Below are 21,780 nucleotides of genomic sequence, written 5' to 3'. Positions count from 1 at the left end.
ATACTGTTTATTGCCCCCCCCCGTACAGTAGGAAGCTTCCCCCATTAAAGGACCCTCGAGTTGATCAAAGCCCCCACCCTATGAGATCCGATCAACCCCACACATTCCGTGAATCGGCGGAATGTCCAGCTGCGCGATAATCATCACCTGTTGTGACCGGGGTGGGGACTTCAACTGTAAATGTGTGTGGGAACGGGCCTGAAGGGGAGATTCCGAGGATGTTCTTTCATACTTCAAAGCATTGCAAGAATGTGTTACCTGCAATAAAGATCATAATCCTGTGTATAAGAGGCCAGGCCTCAGAGATGCGGGTAGAGCACCTCGTGACGATACTTGCTGTCCGAACTGATGTGTTCTCCTCCGGAGAGAATAAACCCTTGTTTCCTGCCTTCCAGTCTCCAGCGCCTGCCTCTTCATTGATTAATATCTTGTGGGTTAAAGAGGCGACACCGCCGGGCAATACTTAAGGATCTTTTTCTGATTGGTAGCCTGACCTTTTTTACACCACCCATGACTATCTCGCACAGGGGGAAATATTATGTATCCAGGAGACTTGGGCGAGGTCCACTTCACCAATCGCTGGCTTCCACGAATATTTCAAATCAGCAACCAAAAGGACGATCTTTGGTCGCCCGTCAGGGGGTCTGTCAATCTTCGTAAGCCACGCCTGCAAATTTAATGTAAAAGAACTATCTCCGGAGCCACCCGACCTACAAGCTATCTCAATAGAAAGACTGAGAGTGGACCAAACAACCCGCCCGCTTTTATTAATTAACTGTTACCTCAACCCTGCAAAACTTCTCTCCCCTCACGGCTTGGAATCATTCACCACCGCCCAGGAAGATCTATTAATAAGCCGCTTGCACCACGATGTAATCATAGTCGGTGACTTTAACCTGAGAGGCCTGGACCTGCTACCAATGTCAACACCTAGCAGGAAGTCAGCTCAACTGATTGAACTTTTAGCAAATTACAACTTGCAATCCACCCACGGGATACAAAAAACATGCAACTGCGCATGGACCGCCTATCCGACCTTCAGGAATGTCTCCACTATAGACTATATCTTCATCAACGCAGGACTGGCTAACAAATTTCGCAACTTCACTGTGGACGACAGAGCCGAAAGCGACCATAGGCCCCTTCGTGTCACATTCAACCTGACACGAGAACAGGCGGACCCCTACGCCGTAATTGGTATGACCACAGGGGAAGAACACCACTTAGTCCTTAAAAGAATAAAATGGTCGACCAATCTTAGCCACAGACTTAATGCATTTGTTGCCAACAGGGTGACAGTACCAAGGCCACAAGATAGTGAATGTATAATACACCTATGGGAAACACTGACCAATGACTTATTGAAGTGCCTGGGCAACACTCACCAATCAAGAAGCGGTCAAAAAAATTTCATCCCAGGCCACCAAAAAACCCACAGTCTTAAGCTGGCTAAGCAGGCACTTAACAAGGCAATGAGAGCAAAAAAGAAAGGTATCTACCCGCCAGGGCCCCCCCCCCCCATTGCTGTTTTGCGAGCTAAGTACCAAAAGAACATTTGGGATCTGAAAAGAAAACGGACCGAACAGAACTGGCTGACAGTGTTTTCCATAATTAAAGGTAAAGATAATAGCAAGCTCTGGCGCTACATCAACAGCTTGTCATCAGGAGGCGTACACAAGGTCAACAGTGTTGGAGGAAAAGTGTGGGAACAGTATGCAAAGGGTCTGTACACCTGTGAGCCAAAGCGGAAGTCTCACTGCATCACCGGGTGGGCCAAGGCGGCGGCAGTTACCATCAGCTTTGAAAGTGCTCCCAACGAAGAATCAAGTCCGACCCGACCCGGAAAATTCTCGGAGGCGGAGATTGCAAAGCACATCAAAGCCATCAGAACCGATGGTGCCCCTGGACCTAACGGGATCCCCGCACAGGTTTTTAAGGAAGATCCTGCATTCTTCGCTTCCAAACTCACTCCTCTATTCAACCACGCATTCGCAACCGCAACCCTGCCATTTTCCTGGAAAGGCTCAATCCTCTTTCCTATTCACAAAAAAGGTGACCACTCTAACCCGGCTAATTACAGACTGATAGCCCTTCTTGACATTGAAGCTAAGGTCTATGCCCGCCTTCTACTTAAGGACCTGGAAACTTGGGTGGATAAGAACGGCATACTCCCGCCCTCACAGACTGGCTTCAGGGCTAACTGTTCTACGCTGGACAACATCATAGCGCTTTCGTACCTCGCTAAGAAGGCCAACATGCGGAATAAGCTGCCCCTGTTCTGTTGCTTTATCGACTATTCAACGGCCTTCGACCGTGTGAACAGAAGCCGGCTCTGGGCAAAACTAGAGTCTTGGGGGATCCCTAGAGATCTTCTAAAGGCCATAAAAGCACTTTACGAGGGGACCTGGGTTCAGGTGAAACTAAGCGCCACATCTGCAACCACAAGAATTGCCACTAACTCTGGATTAAAGCAGGGGTGTGTTCTGGCCCCCCTGCTTTTCAACTTGTACACTGCAGACATGGGGCACGCCCTGAAAGATGCCAACCTAGAACCGCCCAGACTGGGGAAGCTGGCTCTGGGCACGCTCCAGTACGCAGATGACACTGTAATTATGGACCATACCAGGGTAGGCCTCCAAAGAGCCTTAAACGGTCTCGCCACGTACAATAAGGAGAACGAGCTACATATTAATGTGAGCAAGACCAAGATAATAATCTTTGGCAAACATCCACACAAAACAAAAGCTTCATGGTCTCTGGGGGAACACCGAATCACCACGGCCCCATCCTACAACTATCTGGGCACATGGGTATCAGAGAGGGCCACTGCATTCAAACATCTGAAGACGCTTAAACCAAAAATTGACAAAATAATTACATCTCTAAGACGTCTAAGCCACGGCCTGGCCAGTCCCTCTGCAGATCCGATGCTGACAGTACTCAGGGCTAAACTGATCCCCGCCATCACGTACGGCCATATAGCCTATCCAGGGGCTTTTGAGAAAGTGGTCCAAGCGGCACAGGTGAAAGCATATAAGATGGTGCTACGAGCCCCCAAACAGGCCCGGAATAACAGGGTGAGACTGGAAATAGGCCTGAAACGTCCTGAATTGGTACTATTGGGGGAGTTGCTAAAATACTACATCAGAGTTCTGAAGTCGCCCGACAACACCTTGAAGCACTCGCTAAAAACCGTCTTTGGGGAAGCGGGCTCCCCATGGCAAGCCAAGGTGGAACTAGCAATTGATCTTCTGAAGATCAAGGGGCGGAGTCTGCACTTACACGAAATCCCATATTCCGCCTGGGCAAAAGCAGTCAAGCGCCAAGTCCAGTCTATTTCCTTTGAGCTAGACCTTTCCTCGCTCCGGCCCAACCCGTTAACGTTGGCCTTGGACAAGTCCTACACTCCCGGTAAACCTCAACCATACTTAAAAGACTCACTAACAATCAAAGCAAGACAAAAAAATCTGTTTATGCGCCTCTTGGCCCTCAGGATAACGGACTTCAACCCACGTTGGGCACGCTCGGACGGAGCCACTGCCTGCCGACTTTGCAACTATCGCAGAGAATCCTGGCTACACTTGCTATGTTGCTGCACTAAGCTGGCCAGTGATCGTCAGCGATTGCTACGTCCGGCACTACGCATCTTGGGCCACAGAACTTGCAGAGAGGCCTCGGATTGGTGTTTCTCTGAAACCACAACATGTTTATTAGCCAGGATAGGCAAGTTCATCCATCAAGTTAAAATGGCACTCGAAAACCAACTAAAGGATACCATCCCGAAGAGCCCTGTGACCCGCCGCCCTAAAGTTGGCAATCCACAGATAACACAGGGAGTCGCCGAAAAGAAAATGGTCCCATCATTCAGAGGTATCCAACTGGGGCCGACTAAGGGTTCGATGAAGCCCACAGTGCAACTGAAGATGTCGAACTTTTACACACCTTCCAGACTCTAGTATGCGAGTTCTCATGCTGACTCTAAAAACTTTAATTCTTTTAAATAATGTATAGTACCAGTGAGTGAACATAGTCAGTATCGAGACCACTTAGCTGCACCAATGGTCCCTGACCGATGTAGGTCGAGCGGGGGGGGGGGGCATTTTACTGTATTTTACTGTATTTTATTTGAACCAAACTGCATTTGTTATACTGTAATGATTTTAAGTAATCGCACAGTTCATTAATAAACAAACAGTTAGTGCCAGTGGCCCAGAGCGATCCCATCTAGAGCCGATATTTTCTGGTGGCGTATCTGAGGACAAAAAAAAAAGAAAAGGTGCTTTTGGTTTCGCCAGCACATTGCCTAGAACAGTGGTTTCTTAACTTGTGGTTCAGAGACCCTTGGGGGAACATCTTTTACCACAAAACTTTTACAACGTGGTACCATTACCACGCAACTTTTACAACGCAATTCGTTACAACGAATTGCGCTGGGGGCGCTCTAGGATAGGGAATAGTTTTATTTACTATCCAACACCTTCCCTACTATCCACGGGGACTGGAGTTGGAATAGTAAATTAAACTATTCACTATCCAGAACCCCCCAACGCAAGTCGTTGTAATGACTTGCGTTGTAAAACTTGCGTTGTAAAGGCATGCGTTGTAATAGCATGCGTTGAAACGTCATACATCCACCCTTGGAGGTCTGAGCCTAATAACGTTTCATTATTATCATTTTGTTTTTTGTATTCATCTTGCAGTTGTAGCCAGGGTAGGTTCGGGTGGGCGGGGCTGGGCTCCCCATGTCACAGGGAAGAGGTGTGGTGGCTGCACCTTTAGTGCGCATGACAGTTTGGCGGACCAAACTGTCATGCACACTTTGCATGTTCTCCACTCAGTATACAGATTGGGTGGAGTACATGCCCAGCCTCCCAGTCCCTGTGTGAGCGCCGAACCATGGTGCTTAGACCAATCACAACGCTTCTGTAAGGCAGTGTTGTGATTGGCTGAGGGATTCTGGTAGGCTGAGTGCTTCCTGATGGAGAGAGGAGGACGGAGAAGAGGCAGCCTCCAGTGGTACTAAGGTAAGCGTTTTTTTTTTTTTAATATTCACCCGCCGCCCCCGTTCAGTAGCAACCACTACTGGCAAGCGCTTCAAACAGAATATACAATGGACGATGGGTGGCCTCACTTGAATTTACAAAAGCTCCAACATTCCTAATAAAATAAATTGTTGAGTTTTTAAATATGTGTTTGCAAATTAAAAAAAAAATCAATTCTGTTTGATGAATCTTTGTGTCTGTATTTTTGTGTGTCGTTTTGCTACTCACATTATAGAAATTGCTTAAGACAGGGTCCCTGGCTTCCATAGAAGGGTCCATAGAAATCAAAAGGTAAAGAGCCACTGGCCTGGAATTTCGACTAGGTGCTGTGCTGCAAAGCCGGCCACACTATTACTTGCGTCCCAGTCATGAGTGAGTAATCAGTAAGAGCGGGGGTTGCTTTTCAAGCTTTATCAGGTTGGACTTATCAGCAGACTAGACTAGGTTAGGCGAACCTAACAGGCCACTCTCTTTACCAGATGTTGGCAACAGCAGCTAGAAAGAGCCCCCATGAGCAGCAATATTCGCAAAATGCGATACTGGTTTAGATATGTTCATCCATGCATTTGTATTTCATTCACCTTCAATAATAACTAAAAAAAGGATCCGTAGACCAGCCTGCCACCATCCATACTATGGATGCTTCTTGATAATTATTTTCTGATAGGAAAATCGAGGATGTAACTTTATGTTTTCCAGGAAACGGAGATCCAAGAACTCTCTTCATTGCACCCCGGGTTTATGAACATCTTTCTTGGAAAACTGTGTTCAACAAATCCACACGCAGCATGAAAAAGGCCTGAACGTATGCTTTTCCAGATTTGCTCTTTCATAGTTGTTCTTTTGAAGTGCATCAAAGGGTAATGCCCAAAGTGTTCATGAAAGAAACACTGGAGCAGATTTTCAGAGAGTAACACTAGGCGCAGTGAAAAACACTTCAAAGACACCGCCTGGGCTGCAGCACAGGACATGGGTATCATAGAAAAGAATGTGTCAGTGTATGCACTAAATAGCTTCAGAGTAACGCAATGTATGTTGGTTGTCTATAAGCCTTACATATCACAGACAGAAATTTTGCTGAGTGGGGTGCGGGCAATGAGGGACGGGCACATTTTAACCAATACAGCTTCACATTTCAACAGCTAATGTATGAGTTGTTCCTCCAGTGGTGAGGCACTGTGTCAGGCTGAAGAACTCCCACCCGCCCTGATATTTTGCACAACAAGTAAGTGAAATATACGTGCTTTATTTAGAAATTGGCAGGTGGGATATTCCGTTTCAAAAGTGACAGGTATCACTTCTGCCTAATTACAAGTACCCTAGGACAGTGGTTCCCAAACTTTTGACTCCTGAGGACCCCCAGTGAGTCACCACTGGAAGCCGGGGACCCCCAAGCAATTTGTATGAGTTAAATTTCAAATATTAAAACAGTAATTCGAAAAAAATACACACGTGTGCACACAAAACAAATACTCAAAGTACTTAGGGGCAGATTTACAATAAGTGACGCATCCATGCATATCAGCAGGGATGCGCCACTTATTGTGCGCCATGCCTCCGCCACCATTGATGCACCGCATTTAAAATGCTGCGCCTCATGGGGCAAAAAAGCATAGATGCATGACTCATCTGTGCCGTAAAGGTGGTGCATTGCTGGAGTTGCGTCGCAAGTGCGACACAGCTCCAGCAATGCTCTGGGGGGCCGAATCTTGCTAATGCTGTGTCAATCCTTACGCCTGCTTCAAGCAGGCGCAGGGTTTTGACGCAGCATGGGCCCCAAAGTGACTGAGTGAAATCTTGTAGATTTCACTCAGCCACTTTTAGGAGCCGTTACTGCGCATCTCCCAGATGCGTCACGTTGTAAATACCCTGCACCATGGTGGATCTTTTGCGCCACCGCTGCATCACGAAAGGGACACAACGGCGGCGCAAAAGAGGCGCAAGGGGCTTGTAAATATGCCCCTAAGGATTTTGGGGACAGATGTAGGACCATTTCATTTAGCGCCTCGCAATTGGTGACACATTGCAAGTGTCAAATTGCGAGTCGCTAAGAAAAATGTACAACAGTGTGTTTAACACTGTTTCGGATTCCCAATGGGGTCACAAATTGCGAGGTTCATTAATATTAACGAGCCTCTCGCAATTTGCAAGCCTATTGGGAAAGCCAGCCCTCCTAGGTATGGTGCCTGCTGGGCTCTGCAGGCCACCATGTCTGGGACTGCTTTTAAATAAAGCAGTTTAAAAAAAAATGCAGCCCATTTACCATGCATTTAAAAAAAAAAATAATAATTTAACGTTTTTGTTTCATTTTCTACGGGCAGGCAGAGGTCCCTGGGACCACTGCCTGCCCTTAAAAAATAATTTTGCTTGCATTTGCAGAGGGGAAGGGGTCCCCTGGGGACCCCTTCCCATTTGCGAATGCATTACCATCTACTTGAAGTAAGTGGTAATTGCGAGTGTTTTGCGACCGCAGAACATTTGTACATGGTTTTAAGACTGGCTATTTGGAAGGGAATGCCCCTTCCAAATAGCAAGTTGCAAAACCTATTTAGCGAGTCGCAAACAAATTGCGACTCGCGAAATAGGCAATGTAGATGGCCCAATACGTTTTTGCATGTGAAAGCGGGTTCACGAACCCGTTCGCGCGTATAAAAACGGATCGTACATCTGGCCCTTAGTAGTTTATATTGAAGTAATAGCCCCTCTGTCACATGTATTTCATTTGTTTTATAGCATCTCTCATACCATCGTAGGATGTCAGAGCACTTTACATCACACACATATAGAGACATTGAATAATACATGTAAATCAGTGTGTATATAAAATGTTTAAAGAGTGCTTGGTCTGGAAAAGCACAAACTCAGGATTCAGAACATAACACAGTGGCTAGCACTGACTTTAACATTAAAAATGTATTTCCACCCAAATAAATCTTTTTAGCAGCATCAGGATAATGAATAACTGGGAAAAAACATAAGTTACTAACTGGTACCATGCAGTTTGCAAGCTGCTCTTTGATGACAGTTTATAGGTCCCTCTGCTAGATTATAATTGTCACTTATGAAGTGCACAGTAATGAAAGAATCTCTGTGACAAAAGCAGTAACCACGAACCCATGCACATAAAATACTGCTTTTTAAAATGCATGTTACACGTTCTTTGCAGTAGGCACATTAACCCTCTGTGCTACATTAGTTAAGTCAAAGCTGCCACTAAACAAAACTCTCCTCATGCTCCAGCAGGTACATTAATCACTGGCTTTATCTTGACACTTTTATTGTTGCTGGAAAGCTGCTAAGTATACAAGAAACTTTTCTGTGCTTTTAAAACTGTTGCCTGCGGACCCCCTGGGAATGTGTCACGGACCCCTGGGGGTCCACGGACCACAGTTTGGGAAACACTGCCCTAGGACATATTGCACTTGCAATAAGGTGAACAGGATATCCGTTACATTTTGGAAGAATTACCCATCAGTCAAACTCTAAACCAGGCATTTAGTTTCATAAAAACCTAATCACTGAGCACACATTGCGTGTACTAATTGACAGAATGAGGATGAGGGGACTTTGCACTGGCCAATGGAACATAGGGGCAGGAAAAGTGGTGGAACAAGGGTGCATGATGGGAGCATTGGTCATGCCAAATGCAATATTTGCCTATTTGTACATTTGCGAGTGTTCACAAACATGTTGCAGATCGATTCTCATCGTGGAAACCCATATACATCTATTGCTGCAAAAGCCAGGAATTCAGTTCCTGCAATGGCATACGCCCCATATTCCACAGGGATATACCTTACCACCCGATAGTCTGGGATCAGAATCCTGTCTGTATCTGAAATACGTCTACAATACTCCAACAGATGGCTTTATCTGTTTTTAAGAAAAGCTTTCCGAGCTGACTGGTGCAAATTAAAGTTACTTAACTTCCTGTTTCCACTGCAGAATGAAGTTACAGAGCCTTGAACTTATAATGTAGCTTCAAATGTTTTCTGTAGAACAGTGCCTTTTTCAAGTCAACAGGTTTCTAATCGTGTTCGTCGGTTCATTGCTCCTTGAGTTACTGAATAAATACAGTTTGGAATTTCTGATTGCATTGTCATTAGAATAACATTTATGTAAAATTGTGTCTTATCGAACCCCTACGTTGATTTTTATAGCAATTATTGCAAAGTCATCCTGTGCCCTGGGCACCCCCAACTTTATTGCTGACTGGTACTGGTCATAACTGACTTTAGCTCACCATGGGCTCTGCCTTCATAAGTGGACCGATTCGACCTGGCCATGCAAGCCAGCAACCCTCAAACGCGAGCTGACCTGCCATCCAGGCTCGTCCTGCCGAAAAGCCCTGGTGGTCCGATTTCCAGAGTTTGACCCGGAGTAATCTGAAACCCACGCCAGCGAACCCTCATCAAATCCAGCCTGGTGAAGAGCATCAAGCTCCGTAAAAGTTTCTAAGCCCGAATGCAGAAAAGGTGACCAGGAGCGACTACGAGAGCCAAGCCGCCCACTTTTAACCGCAAGCCTGCCTGGATCTCTGGTTGACCCCGCTGGAAAGCTCCAGAGGTCAGACTTCCACAAGTTTGACTGGGAGCTCGTCATAAGGGAAGGTGGCGAACCCTCACCGAATCCGGATTTGCTGAGAACTTCGAGGGAACTCAGAAGAAAAGCTCCAGAAAAGTTGCTAAGTTGGAAGGTAAAAACTTTGACTGAGATCTGCTGCGAGGGGTACTGCGTAGGGCTCTGTTGCGGTAGGCTTGAAACTTTGACTATGACCTAGTCTAGCACGGCCAGATGTCCGAATAGGGGCTATAGGTTTCTATCAGCCTGATTCATCAACGGGCCGTTTTGCGAGCCCCTAATAGCGATTCATAGCGAATCGCTATTAAGGACTCGCAAAACGGTATTCATGTAGGAATTGCTAAATAAATAGCGATTCCTACACATTCCTTATTTGCGAGTAGCAAATTGCTAATCGCAAATAAGGAATAACTCCCCATTCATTCCTATGGGCCAAAAGGCCCATAGGAATGAATGGGGAGTATTCCTTATTTGCGAGTAGCAATTTGCTACTCGCAAATAAGATAGCGATTTAAAGGGTGCCAGGGGTGTCCAAAGGACACCCTGTAGCACCCCTGAAATGTAATCTACATTGGAGTTGCGCACACACATGTCCAAAGGACATGTGTGTGTGTAACATGCAAAAGAAAAAAATGCACTAAAGTGCTTTAATCTATTTTTTCGCTATTTACCACGAAGTCAGACTTCGTGGTAAATAGCGGCCAAATATAGCGAAATAGCAATTTAAAATTGGTTGATGAATTGCATTTAAGGAATCTCTAATAGAGATTCCTTAAATGCAATTCCTCGCACAATAGCGAATTCTGTAATAGCGATTGTTACATTTGGGATGATGAATCCCAAATGCAATAATTGCACTCGCAAAGGGCCAGATTCTCAGAATCTGGCCCTTTGCGAGCCGATTTTCGTTTCATGAATCAGGCTGTATGTACTTTACAGTGCTAAATGTTGACAAAATTCATATTTCTGATTCCCCACATTGAAGTTTTTTTGTTTTGGTGTCCTTTTAAAGATAAAAATATTTCCTATTTTTATAAATTGGTGTTGGATTTTTGTTGTGAGTTGTGTCTTAATTATTTACTGAATTGGTGTGTTTAAATGCTTCACATACCTGTCTCCTAAATTAAGCCTGCCTACTCGCAGCCAAGCTACCAAGGGTTCAGCATAGGAATAATTTTCTAGGACCTGTACTGAGCCCTATATTGTTTTAGCTGCCTTATTGCCGGCCGTAGCTATACATTTACCACTACTAATTACCCACTTTCTAACAGAAATATAAGAGCATGTGTTCAATTGCTCTAGAATTCATAGGAGCGTTGGTGCTTCAACTGGCAAGAGCAGAATTCGAAATCCAAGGGTAAGTATTCAATGCAAGTCACCCAAAACAATGCACAATGCTTTATCTTTATATTCAAGGCTCCTTAGCTTTTCCCACTTTGCCTTGTTCTGTTTTCTTAGACTTGGAAGATTCTGGTGCCAGAATACCAGACGTTGGAGTAGAAAATGGAAAGGAATGCTACTACAGTGGGGAGACACAATAGAGAGAGACTCACAGGTAATTCCTCTTCTCGGATTCTAACTGTGTAACTGGCAGCTTTTACTTGGTTTGGAGTGGTTTTTATGCATGGCTCAAGATGGCTGCATGCATCATGTGATTGCTCAAATCATATCCGCAGTCACATTGGGGTTATCTCCCCAGCCACTTTTGGGTCATCAAGTCACCTCCAAGCCCAGGAAGTCAAGAACTTCCCAAAGATTGAGCTGTTGGGTACACAGAGGGCGAGGACAGAGTTGGAAAGTTAATGCCATTGTTCCCAAGGATTGATCTAGCCCAGAATGTGGTACAATGAGATAAATTCCCAGTGATCAATTAAAACAGATACATCAAAGCAAGATTTAATCAATTGTATCTAATCCAAGTCAGGCACCACCATACAGTTTTTCCAACAATGGATGTGATTTTATTTCATCACAATATTGAAATGAATCAATTTATAAGGTACAAAACAAATCCTAAATGGATATTTCTAGAACAAACAGGTGCACGGAGGAGTGAGGTGATAAGTGCATGGGGAGGATTGTGAGAAAGGACAGTAGTGCGCATATACATACATCAGTAAATTAATAGCGAACTATCCCAACAGTTTCCTGCCAAATGCATTAAATGTCAAATCATAACATAACTACAGATATACATTCTCTGTCATATATGTCTGACAAAAACATAAAGAAGTGTCCACGTTTGGACCCCTAGATGGAACAGCCAATTTTACGCATTGTGGACGTGGTCTTCATCAGGACCAAGCTGAAGGTAGGGGAGTGGGCACCTATGAACAATAGCATAAGGTTATTATATATATATCGTTTTCCAAGGTAGGTAGATATAGAGTTAAGAGAAGTAAAGTGAATTTACCGTGTCAATATTCCAGGGGAAAAAAAACTTGTAATTGTAATTGTAATTGTAGTTGCATTTGTTGAGCTCATTATCACCCAGAGGTCTCTAAGCGCTGTGTCGAGGGTCCGCCTGAGCCAAGAGGCGGGCTGCTTAGATAATGCTCCAGGCCTCTGAGAAGAGAAGCGTCTTTAGCCCCTTCCTGAAGGGAAGGAGGTTAACTTCTTTGCGAAGGCTCGCCGGGAGGCAATTCCATGCTTAGGAAATAGAGTTCGAGAGCGCTCTCCCACCCATCGAGGACAGGTTGAAGCGGGGGCATACCAATAGATTGGCATCTGCTGACCGAAGTGCCCTCCTGGGGACATATTTGCTTAGGCAGTCATTAATGTACCTAGGGGCTTTACCATACAGGGTCTTATGAGTGATGCAAAGCCCTTTAAACCTTATTCTCTGATTGACCGGAAGCCAGTGTAGGTCGCGTAGTAGAGGAACGGCATGTGTCTATCTTGGTTTTTTTAAAATCAGTCTGGCTGTGTCATTCATGACAACCTGAAGTCTGGCCAAAAGTTGTTGTGTGATGCCAGAGTACAGAGAGTTGCCGTAGTCCAAGCGCGACAGGATCAAGGCTGAAACTGCCCGTCTCAAGGTGGCAAAGGAGAGGAGCGGGGACAGTTTTCGTAGTTGCCTCAATAGTCCAACGCAGGTAGCTACGACTGCCGATACCTGTTGTGCCATAGATAATTTGGCATCAATCTTGATGCCCAAACTTTTTACGGCCATAGCTGGTTCTGGGAAGGGCCTGAGTTCCTTAGGCCAGAAAAGATCGTTTCATGGGTTGGGGGCTGTGGTGACCGCCAATACCTCCGTTTTATTGGGGTTTATCTTTATGGAATTTGACGCCATCCAGTTGACCGTGAGTTTTAGGATGCTTTGCATCTTTAGGTGGGCTGATGGTGAATTGTCGATCTGGATGATAAATTGGGTGTCGTAGGTGTAGTTATATATCCGACACTCCAGCTGGTTTAGAGTGGAGATCAGCGGCTGTAGATAGGAGTTAAAAAGAAGGGTTGAGAGTGCTGAGCCCTGCGGTACACCACATGAAAGAGTAGCTGGGTCAGACACCAGGTCGGCTAATTGAACTCTTTGTGATCGGTCTTGAAGAAAGGAGGTGAGCCAGGCAAGGGCTGAGCCCTGGATTCCCAGATCCGTAATCCGCGACAAAAGTTGGGAGCGATTGACCGTGTCGAATGCTGTGGAAAGGTCTCGTAATACCAGGGCGTATGGCATTTTTTTATCAGCTCTAAGTCTCAGGTCATCTAGCACGGAGAGCATGACTAATTCCATGCTATGATGGGCCCTGAACCCAGCCTGATTTGGTTCTAGGAGGTGGTTATCCTCCAGATGTTGGGAAAGGGACTGTAGGACGTGCTGTTCAAGTATTTTGGCTAGAAAAGGCAGTTGGGAAATTGGCCTATAATTTTTCAGGTTTGAGATGTCTGCACCGGGTTTCTTTTAATCCTCATTATCTTGCATGGTGTTTATGGTCCTGATATCTCCCAGTGAATGTAACAGGAAACCTGGAATGAGGGCCTTAGTTTGGCGTAAGAATGCATTCTCCTGACACATATCAAATGATTGGACACCTATAGGGATGCTTTTTATGGGATATTTTATTTTCTGATTTATCATGAGGAATATTTACTTCAATCTCTACCAAGGTTCAGTATATAAATGTGTCCCATTTGGTTAGCTGTCCTCCTGCTCAGTTTGGAGAGGTTACATGAATTTACTGCCAGATTGTGAGCACATTTCCTTCCATCTGCTTAACTCTGCCAACCTGTGTTAGTCTAGTAAATTGAGCTTTGCTAAAAACCATTAATGCTTAATTTGAATGTGCGATTTAAAAAAATATAGAGCCATATGTATTTATGTTTTTTCCTCCTCCACTCTTTATGGGATTGAAAGATCCGCTCAAATGTTCACTGTATTTTGTGTTGACAAATTCCAATAAACAGAACAAAATGTTCTTTATCAAGCTTAACTGATACAGCTCTGAAACAACAGGTGTCTAGAATCTCTTCTTTATTTTTCGAACGTGAGCAGGAATTTCCTTTCATCTCATAAAATGTTGTAAAGAAAGCATGTATTTATCAATGTATTACATTGAGGAACACAAATATCACATTCCAGGGGGCTGTGCAGAAATGTACAATTCACAAGGCTATTTTTAAATGCTTACACGATTCACAAAACGGATTTCTGACTTGTAAACTTTCTAAAATCGAGCACATGCATTTACATTTTAGTTTTACGAATAATATGTAACTTTGTATTTACGTTTTCTTGTCTTGAAAATCATTTTCTATGTTTACTCTTTCTTTCTCTCCCTACGGGTCCCTACACTTCTTGTTACACTTAAAAATTGAACCATTTAGGTAAAAAAGAGCAGATAAGTGTGCGAAAGGATTTCCCACTTATTGTTTGGTGACTCAACCTAAATTGATTTGTCAGTTGCAGGCTCTTGAGTAGCTGCACAGTGTACTTTAGCAAATTACTCTCTTATTTGCCTATCTTGAATCTCTTGCACTTCGTTTGTAAAGTAGTAAATGGGAGAATGACCCAGACCCAAAGGGTACAATAGTTTATTGTGCCCAGGAGCTGTGATTTGGGAGTGATTTGTGGGGGCTGTGCTTTCGGAGATGTGTGAATTCTTGGTAGATAAACGTAAATACCCAGCAGATCACAATGTTCATAATTTTCCAATTTTTTAACTCTTTTAACTTATTCCGCACTACTTTGTTGTAAACATGTGCCCCCAATTGTAGCACTTAATTATGCTGACATCCACAACTTGCACTTTGCACGGGAAAGCCTCAGAGAGATCGCGATCTTTCCTCAAGATGTGAGTGGCACATGAACCACTGTACCAAGGGACCACCCCAGTAATGTCTAGAGATGTATCACAAGCTACCTTAAACCCTCCAAATTCAGGCGACTAACAATTCCATTTAGCACTTCTGTCAGTAACTATTTGGACTTTCTAGTTTTTTGCTTAAGCTTAAGGAAAATAAAATATTTTCTACATTAATTTGCAACATCCTGAATTTACACAATTTTAAATGTTTTTAATTCACTCTCCTATTAATATTTTGTGTTATTTTGTTGTAAAAGTGAGTCCCCAAATTACAGAAATGTGTTATGCTAACTGCCAGCACTTGCACTTTTTCATACGAAAGACCCATTGGATTTGTGTTTTAGGCTAGACTGTAATGCGTTTTTAAAGTTTTCATGTATGCTTTTTAGTAAATGTGCCATGATGTAAATTAACCTGACACCATCAGAACTTCAGGTGGCTCCGGGCACCCACCAGAACGACAGTCATGCAGGCCCTCATCACCAGCAGACTGGACTATGGAGACTCGCTCTACTTAGGAATCACTGCATGCCTCCTTAAGAGACTCCAGACAATACAGAACTCATCACAAGAAACTAAACTGGCTCCTGATTCAGAAGAGATGCTAGTGCAAGGCCCTGCACAATGAAGGATCAGCATACATCAACAAACGCCTGACCCTCCACCAATCGACCAGAAACCTTCAATCAGTTTCCATCTCCTTTGCAGACAGCCCATGGATGCAGTGGCGTCTCCACCACCCCACTGCTCAAAAGGGAAGATAAAATGATAATAATGTATTGTTATTATCATTTTATTTTTCCTATTGAAGTCAGTGGTTCTCGGGCGGGACTGGGCAGGCAGGGGGAGGAGGGGTTTGCACTTCTTAAGTGTGCATTACTGCTTGGCCGGCCCTCTTGGGCCAGCCAAACAGCCACACACACTTTTCATGTTCCCCACTAGGCTGCATCTCAAAGCCTGGTGAGGAACATGCAAAACCCCCCAGTTCCCATCTGACTTCCGAACTACGACACTCATACCAACATTGTGATTGATTGGCTTAGTGGAGCCTGGAAACCTGGTTGCTTCCTGTTGCTTCATGCTGCCGTCAGAGAGGAAGAAGGACGAGGACTGCGGAGAGACAGCAGCCAGCCCAAGTAAGTGGTTCACTGAAAAAAGCAAAGGTTACAGGGATGTAACACTTTACAGTTAGGAAATAGAATTATAAAAAACATAGAAAGTCACTGAAAAACTCAAAGGTTACAGGGACGTTATAGTTAGGATCAGATTTTACTCGTTTGGCCATTGAAATTCAGCAGCTATTCATACCTGAGCTAACTATAACTTATGCCCCCCAATGCACTGCTTATGACCTCACATATTACACGACTCATGACTTGGTCAGTAACATCACTGATGACATCACTGATTACACATTTTCAGTGAACTTCTATGTTTCTGTAATTCTATTTCCTAAATATAATGTCCCAGTAACCTTTGGGGTTTTTATGTGAATCTCTATGTTTTTTTTAGAAATTATTTCCTAACTATAACGTCCCTGTAACCTTTCTTATTTTCAAGTGAATGTCTATGATTTTTTAACTGCTAGGCACATGTGTAGAGTGGTGGAGAAATCCTGCTGTGTAGGGCTTATTACTGGTGGGGCTTATTTCTGGTAGCAGGAGGGCTTCTTGGTGGCCAAGGACCCTCAGCATTCAAACAGACTTCATCCCCCAACAAGTATTGCACCAGGAGGCACTTTTGGAGAGTGGCAGAGAAAGGGGCAGGCCTCAAGGATCTCTCAGTATCTCAGGATCTGCTGTAGGTAACAGGAGGGATTCTTGGCCCTCAAGGACCCTCAGCAGCCAAGGGGTATTCATCCCCCAACAAGTTGTGTGACAGAAGGCCCCTTTTCAGAGTTGTTCAGAAAGGGGGTGGGGCCTGCGGCGGCTTCCCCCGGAGCCAACGTTTTCTTTTTATATTTTTTTACTAGGGGAAGGGGACCAATCCTACAAAGCCTGGCCTTTTTTTTACATTTATTTATAATAGTGGTGCCCCCCCCCTCTCTGGGCCTATTTCACCCCCAGGATCACATCCCCTGGGGCTTAGCTATTACAAAAAGGGGAGGGGCCCAAGCGGCCCCCCTTCCCAGGCAAATTTTGACCCCGGGGACCAAGTCCAAAGAAAATAAAGTGACAATAAAGAAAGACGGGCAGGGTAGGAGTACCCTGACCCCCCAAGCCACGGTCTTGAGGTCTCCCTTGGACCCCGCCATGGCATAAAACCATTACAAAAAATAATAATGTTGCCACAAAATTGCGATATTCGGGACAATTTTTGTAAAAAAACATGGATTCCCGTGCTTGCTTTTAAATAACCGCCGGTGGGCTAGGTCCCAGGGCATATCATAAATGTAGGAGGGGACTCATCGGACCCCCCTCCTAGGTATTATCAAAGTCCCAAGGACCTCCACCTCCCCGGGTCACTTTTTATTATGTAAGCTCAGCTAACTATAACAACTGAATTTCTCTGGTTTTGTGCGAGTGAAACCTGAGCATAATTATAACGTTTCTGTAAATTTTGTTTTTTTCAGTCAATACATATATATACCAACCCATATTTCTACCCCCTTGGTAAAAGCTTTTGAGTACTCCTTGTACTGAAATTTCTGACACAGAAAACTATGAATTTGGAGTGCGTCTAACATTACATTAAAGATCTATGCAGAAATCAGTTGGATGACATCAGCTGGTTAGAGAGCGAATGTCATCCTTCTTCATTTGCAGTATCTCATCCATTTTACAGGAGGGCCTTCCTCACCTGCTGCTCTTCACAACCCATTTGTTTGCTTCTGGTCACTGATGGTGTTCTTTTTAATGCTCACAAAAGTAGAGAAAATATACTGGAAGTGTAGTTCTATATATATATATACCACAAAACAGAGTTACCCCCTTGGACCAGCACCACACAGATAGGTAGATTATTCCGTTTATTTCTGGAAGCTGCAACAAGAAAGGCAAGCACTCCTCTTCAGTTCAATAGCCTAACGCGTTTCGTGAAAGGATTCACTTTTTCAAAGGCAGGATGATTGGACACACGCTGAGCATGCTGGCCACTTTTTATACATTCATGGCACCCGCCCAGTGGCTGCTGGCAAAGCCTGCTGCTACCTGTAGTGCCTGCGAGTATTCCTTCAGTAAGGTGCTGTGGGCTGCCAAAGTACATCAGATAAAAACACTCCAGTGGGTTTGCAAGAGGTCACGTTCCTCCCGAATGCATCGTAAGTCTCCCAGTACGGCTGCCTGTCCTAACCAACACCTTCTGGCATCACCTTTGGGCTGCTGCTGTGCGGGGGGGCTCTGTCCACACATTTCTGCTCAAGGTCACACAATTTGACCTTGAACTACATCTATGATTATTACTCGATTGCTGGACCAGTTCTATTTTCTGGTTAGCTTGTCCTATGGAGTTAACTTTCCTCAATTAGTGAACTTACACAGTCAGTAACTCCCTTGATTATGTTGTTACTTGCTCTCTCATTTCGTATTTCTGTTAATCTCTAAAGCACTCCAATACCCTCCTGGTTCATGTTCGCACTTTGCAAAGCTTTATAAATAAAATAAAATAACAGCAACTCTTTTTATAAATCATATTATGGTGTCATTGTGCCTTCTTTTAGTGCAGTAAACATAGGTGCTCCTTATACCTACCTTTAATGGTATTCATGCACTGTAACAACTGTTTTGTGGTACTTGTCCCTGATTGGGCTCCCAAGTGGTAAAGGGTGGTTGGTTAACAGGCTAACCTATTTATTGTGCATGGTTAGTAAAAGGTGGTTTTATTTCATGGCATATTGAGAGGGTACAATCTGTGATGTAAAGAGGGGTGCCCCAATTGAGTTGCTGCGCACATGCCGCAGGGCTTAAATATGAATTGAAGCAGAGAGTTGTAAGATCTATCAATTTGTGCTTGCAGATGAACACCTTTTGTGAGTAGTTGGTGTGTGCGACATTCTGTTTGTCATGCTTGGTATATAAGGTGTGTGTTTTTTAGTGGAGACTGTCCTGGAAGAACGGTGTATGTTTTTCAGGGTCTGGATGAGTGCACAAATGGTGTCACAGCAAACTTGCAGCTGTTTTTAGGGGTGGATATAATTTGGCTTCCAATTATGTGCTGTTCATCTGCCTTGCGTGTGAGTGGGTCAACTTTTTAGGAACAGCCAGGTCCGAACTGCTCTGTGAAATTTGAGGTTGGGCTTATATTTGCAGAAAGAGAGTTTCCAGGCTTGGATCCAAGAAGGTAGTTCTGCTAATGATGATGGAGATGTCCGGTGGAGATAGCTAGACTAGACAGGAGCATCTGCTTTTATGAGATTGATTAAAGCTCTAGTTGGTGCACCACCATGGATTGCTCAGTGTAGGTTGTGGAGATGCTTTAATGACATGTATCTGGCCAGAGGAGATAGTTTACAGAGCCGGGTAGAAATGGACATGGATGCATCAATGGTATGCATTCTGGATTGAATGGAGTCTGTAGAGGAGCCACACTGTAAAGTTGGTTTGAGCAGTCTAGGTGTGATAGAACTAAGAGCCACATGTACATAGCTTTGGATTTGCGATTTCCAAATAGCAACGTTTTGTGATCCACTATTAGGAAATCAGAAACAGCTATGTACTACAGTGTGTTTTACACGGTTTGCGATTCCGAGTGGGTCACAAATGCCCTACCTCATTAAAAGTCATGGGAATCGCTAAAAGAAGAACAGAGATTGTGGCCTGCTGAAGACAGCAGGCCACACTGTCTACATTTGCTTTTAAATAAAGCAAAGTTTTTTTTCGAAATGCAGCTTGTTTTCTTTAAAGAAAAATGGGGTGCGTTTAAAAAAAAAAAATGAAAAGTATTCTTTTAATTGTTTAAGAGTCGGTAGTGGCCTGTGGGACCACTACAGCTCTTCAAAAACGTTTGCACATGCATTCACAAAGGGTAAGAGGTCCTTTGGGGACCCCTTTCAGTTTGAGAATGCATGAACACCAAATTGAAATTGGTGTTAAAAAGCATCAATGTTAGTAATTGCGATTTCTTATTTGCGATTTTTAAGGAATCGCAAATAAGGAATCGCAATTGTCTATTCATGATTGTTTTCGCATTTTTTTTGCGATTTGCAAAAAATCGCATTTTTTTGCGATTCGCACCCAAATTCTTAATTGCGAATTCGCATATTGCGAAAAACGACACATGATGAATTCCACCAACCTGATTGCCAGGAAGCCAGTAAGGCAATCACTGGCACCTGGGAACTGGTTTGACTGAAGCTCTGGCAGTTGGTCTCTGAGGCTGCTGTGAGAGGTTGCTGCTGCAGTCTGTGTTCTTCACTGTTAAGGAGAAATTGAGATGGAAAACCAAGAAGAAGAGGGGCCCTCAAGAAAAAGGAAAATAAAGTTTTCAGAGAAGGAACTTGAAATCCTTATTGAAGAGGTGACTGACAGGCATGATCAACTTTTTGGCAAGTTGTCACATAAGGTGCCTGATGCTGTGAAAGGAAATGTTTGGCTTAACATACAATCCAAGGTGAATGCGGTTGGTGTTGCCCACCATGAAATCAGCAACTTACAGAAGAGGTGGTACGACTTGCGTAGTCGCGCAAAGGAGAAGATTGCGTCAAGAGTGAAATCTGCAAATAAAACAGGAGGTGGTCCCCCCAAAGACATACCCACAACCCCTTTGGAAGACCTTGCGGAAGGGACACTTTTGACTGAGGCAGTTGTGGGTATCATGAACATAGACACGTCTGATCTCATTACCCCTTCTGAAGGTAAGTCTTAATATAAGATGTAAGACAAGTAAACTGATTGAAATACTTGTGGCCTTTGCCAAAGTGAACATAGGGAAAGCATGTTTTTCAAAACACCATTTACTTATTACATTACATTATCTGAATTTGCCAGCTCCAGAGTAGCAATCTAATCATGCTTTAAGCAATGCATCTTGGGAACTGTAGTTTCTATCATTAAGTAGTAGGGTAAAAGTCATATTTGTAACTTTGACTGAGACACAGAGTAAATTTAATGTAAAAGAAACCATGTCTTGGAAACAATTACTCATAATGTAACTTTGTTTTTAATGTAAAATTTACAAAGCAATATCTAAAGTAAAAATATGTTTGCACTTTTTCAAACAGAATTGCTTCAAGAATTAATTGAGCAAGATTTGCGGGATTTCAGTACCCTAGAAATCCTTGTAAATGAAGAGGCTAATAATCCAAGTACTTCCACTGCTAATCTGCCAGTGAATGAAAGGCAAAGAGTACGCCAGTTACTAAAAACTGATTCAGATGAGGGTAACAGTCAAACTAATCCAGTGACAAGACCTGAACCAACACCAACAGTCACCAATGCAAGGCCTAGTAGGCGAAGGAGGCAAAGTCAATTTTATAGACGGCGTTCTAGAACATCAAACTTGGCCACATTTGAGGAGGGATCCAGCACTGGCAGTGTTGTTGAGGACAAAATATTGAAGATACAGCGCCTGCAAGGCAAAGATGTTAGAATTATTAAAGGCAAAATAGCACATATGTCTAAACAACTTGGTGGCATTCACAGCACTATGAATAGGATGGTTGAGGCTTTGAAAAATGGCCATGAGGCAACTGCTGAGAAACTTGACAGGATTGCTAAGTCATTGGAATCAATGTGCACTGTAATGAAAATGCAACATAAGGAAAGTGTGAATAGGCACCTGAGGCTAATGACCAGCTTACATGGTCAGAACAGACAGTTGTCATGTATTTCTACTTGTGCAGCAAAAATCTGCAAACAAAATGTTGTAATGCAGGAAAAATGAAATGATGTTTTTGTTGAAATTTCAAGGGGAAT

The sequence above is a fragment of the Lissotriton helveticus genome, chromosome 4_1 (assembly GCF_964261635.1).
Source record: "Lissotriton helveticus chromosome 4_1, aLisHel1.1, whole genome shotgun sequence".
NCBI classification, from domain to species: domain Eukaryota; kingdom Metazoa; phylum Chordata; class Amphibia; order Caudata; family Salamandridae; genus Lissotriton; species Lissotriton helveticus.
The sequence above is the reverse complement of the archived record's forward strand: the minus strand, read 5'-3'. Positions refer to the sequence as shown.